Raw genomic sequence first — 2,902 nt, 5'->3', positions numbered from 1 at the left:
TCTCAGCCATTTTTTCATTTGTTTTATGTGTTTTATTTATTGCACTGGTGTTTGTATTGTATTTGCTGCCCAGAGTCACTTATGTGAGTTGGGTGGCCATATAAATCAAATAAATAAATAAATGATTTACTAGAGAATAGTAGTAGTAGTGATCTGCAGTACTTTTTATTATATCATGTCTTCAAAAACCAGTGAATTCTGGCTTAACTTTAAAAGCTGATGGAAAATGGCAATTATTCACTCAATAGAGTGGGGAATCTGGCCCTCAACATATCAGTTTTGTTGTCTCCAGAGTCAGCAGTTATATAATACTGCACACAAGCTGATTTTAAGGCCTTAAAATGGAACTGTGGATAGAATTGTTTTGGGAACAAAGTCAGCTAAACCTATGTATTATTCCAAGAATTAGCGTGCAAAGGTTATTTCCAGATGAAGCTTTTATTGACCTGTTCACGGAATATTATGATGAGGAGGTTAGAAAACATCTTCATTTGTAACAATCTCATGATTTCCTGATTTTGCTTCCATTGTTTTTTCATTCCATTAAAAAATTGTTAAAATCTGCTTTGTTTTTTGATGTAGTTTCCACCCTGACATTAATTTAAATGGAGAATTCATGGATGTGCCGTGTTATGCCTTCAACACTTGTGGAAATACTTGCAAATTCAGTGAGGAAGTGTTTGATATGTGTTACTAATTCCTTGATCAGTGCAGCACATCAGACAACAGACAGATGTTCAACTCAGTGAAGACAACTTTCTCTTGCTGGATCCTTGCAGATGTATATCAGCTACAACTCTCGGAATTTTCCACTAGTACATCCAGCAGCCATCCTGATCATGAATTTTGGGAGTTGTAATCACAACATCTTGAAGGGTACCATGTTGGAGAAACCTGGATTAAAGTATCCCATGGTGACCAATTATATTGTGAGGTAGCTTAATACTTTATTATTATTTATTATTTATTTGACTTGTCCCTGCCCATCTCCCCACAATGGGGGACTCTGGGCGGCTTACAACAAACTAAAATCGGCAATACATAATTAAAAGATTATAAAACCAAAGTTACAAAGTTACAAAATAATTCAATACTTGCATTATTACTGTTGGTCGCACAGTCAGCCAGATGTTTAGACGGGATTTGGCATTTTTATCCACCTATTGAGTCCTCCCCAAGGACTTGGAATAGGCAGATGTTGTTGTTTGATGGTGTTAAAGGTGTCGTCACAGGATATAAGCTCTTCCAAGTAAAGCTGCCTTTTGCAATTGACTGATGGTGATTTTGTCAATGCCGATGGGCTTCAAGTGGTGCTCCAGATGCTTTGGAACTGTACCCAAGACACCTATTACTATTGGTACTGTCTTTGCTTTCTTTTGCCACAGTCGTTCTACTTCTACATCATCATTATTATTATTATCATTATTACTACTACTACTATTATCCACCAGTGATAATAATAGTACCCAGTCTGTACACTACTTGCTTTAAGAAAGAATATCCAGAACTCAGTTCATGATTTGGATAGTAGAAAGAAAAAACCCCCACCAGAGTCAACATTGATCTTACTGAACTGAAAAGTTAAAAAAAAAAACAAAGGGGGGGGCGGGACAACTCAGAGATGATGATGTAAGGAATGTGTTCCCATTTCATTCCAATTGTCCATTTCCCCTCCAGTAAAAATGTGTGAGTTTTCTATTAGATACAAAGAAAGGCAACATATTTCCTTACTTTTAAAAACCATCTTCTGCTGCCCTTTCCTCTTCTACAATACACAATAGCATTAATGAGTAGCTGAGAAATTATATCACGATCGAAACTTCAGTTATTCTTCAATTGCTAAGGTTGTTGTCAGGTTCTGTGCACTATTTTTGATTTTCTGTCTTCATGACTTTGGTCTCGTATATCTCCTCCAAGCCGCGTTGCTAAACGTTTTTGTCTGCAATTTTTCAAAATGTTGAACTGCAAGCTTATAAAATACCCCCTATTTGCTTAGATGCACGAATGAGTCAGACTAATGCTTGAAGGAAAAGCGATACTTGGAAAAACATCAGAAGGAAGGCAAGAATTGAACACTGCATGTTGTTTCAGCCTTCTTCAGCACTGCTTCATTTGATCAAGTTTATGTTCTTGCTCACTTTCATTTTCTTTGGGGCTTAGATTTTGTGCAGGTCATCTTGGGGGCTTTCCTACCCAACAGTTTAAGTATAGCCATGCGGTCTGCATGAAGTAGTGCTGAGGCTGAGAGATTATGGCTTGCCGACAGCAGAGTCAAAGGAACAGGCTTTGTATAAATTGAGTGCGACACCTTTCGCAATGAATCTAACGGCAGCCAACTTCAGGGCAAAGTTTGTACATTAAACATGAACTGCTGAGACATCCTTGTTCGTGATTTATAAATATTTTGCCAAGTGCTGTAAAAAAGTACAACCAGAATGCATATAAATTAGGGCTGTATAAAGCTCTGAAAATGTGCTGGGCCCGAAGGATGCTTCAAGCAAAGCCCCCACCTCTCCCCCCCGCCCCCCAAATAGCTGGCTCATGAAACATTTTTCCCATTTCTATAAAGTAAAGCAAAGCAAAACTACTGTGGTTTCATTGCCTCCAGGGCCTCCTCTGCCATGTCCTGAAGCTAGACCTGAAGCAGGAGGAACATCTAGCAGCTACAAGGGAGATGAAGCATCTTCATACAGTGAACCTTGATATATGTTGTAGCAGGAATAGCCAATGGTACTCAGTTTGAAAAGCATTGCTTCCTGCAAATGTTATAAAAGGTAGCCAAGAAATAAAACAAAAAGAATGACAGATCCCCTAGGGCAGGGTTCCTCAATTTCAGCAACTTTAAGATGGGTGGACTTCAACTCCCAGAATTCCCCATGGCTGGCTGGGGAATTCTGGGAGT

This window comes from Python bivittatus, unplaced genomic scaffold (genome assembly GCF_059951505.1).
Source record: "Python bivittatus isolate LINGU-HERP-01145 unplaced genomic scaffold, Pbiv_v1 ctg000590_np1212, whole genome shotgun sequence".
Lineage (NCBI taxonomy): Eukaryota > Metazoa > Chordata > Lepidosauria > Squamata > Pythonidae > Python > Python bivittatus.
The sequence above is the reverse complement of the archived record's forward strand: the minus strand, read 5'-3'. Positions refer to the sequence as shown.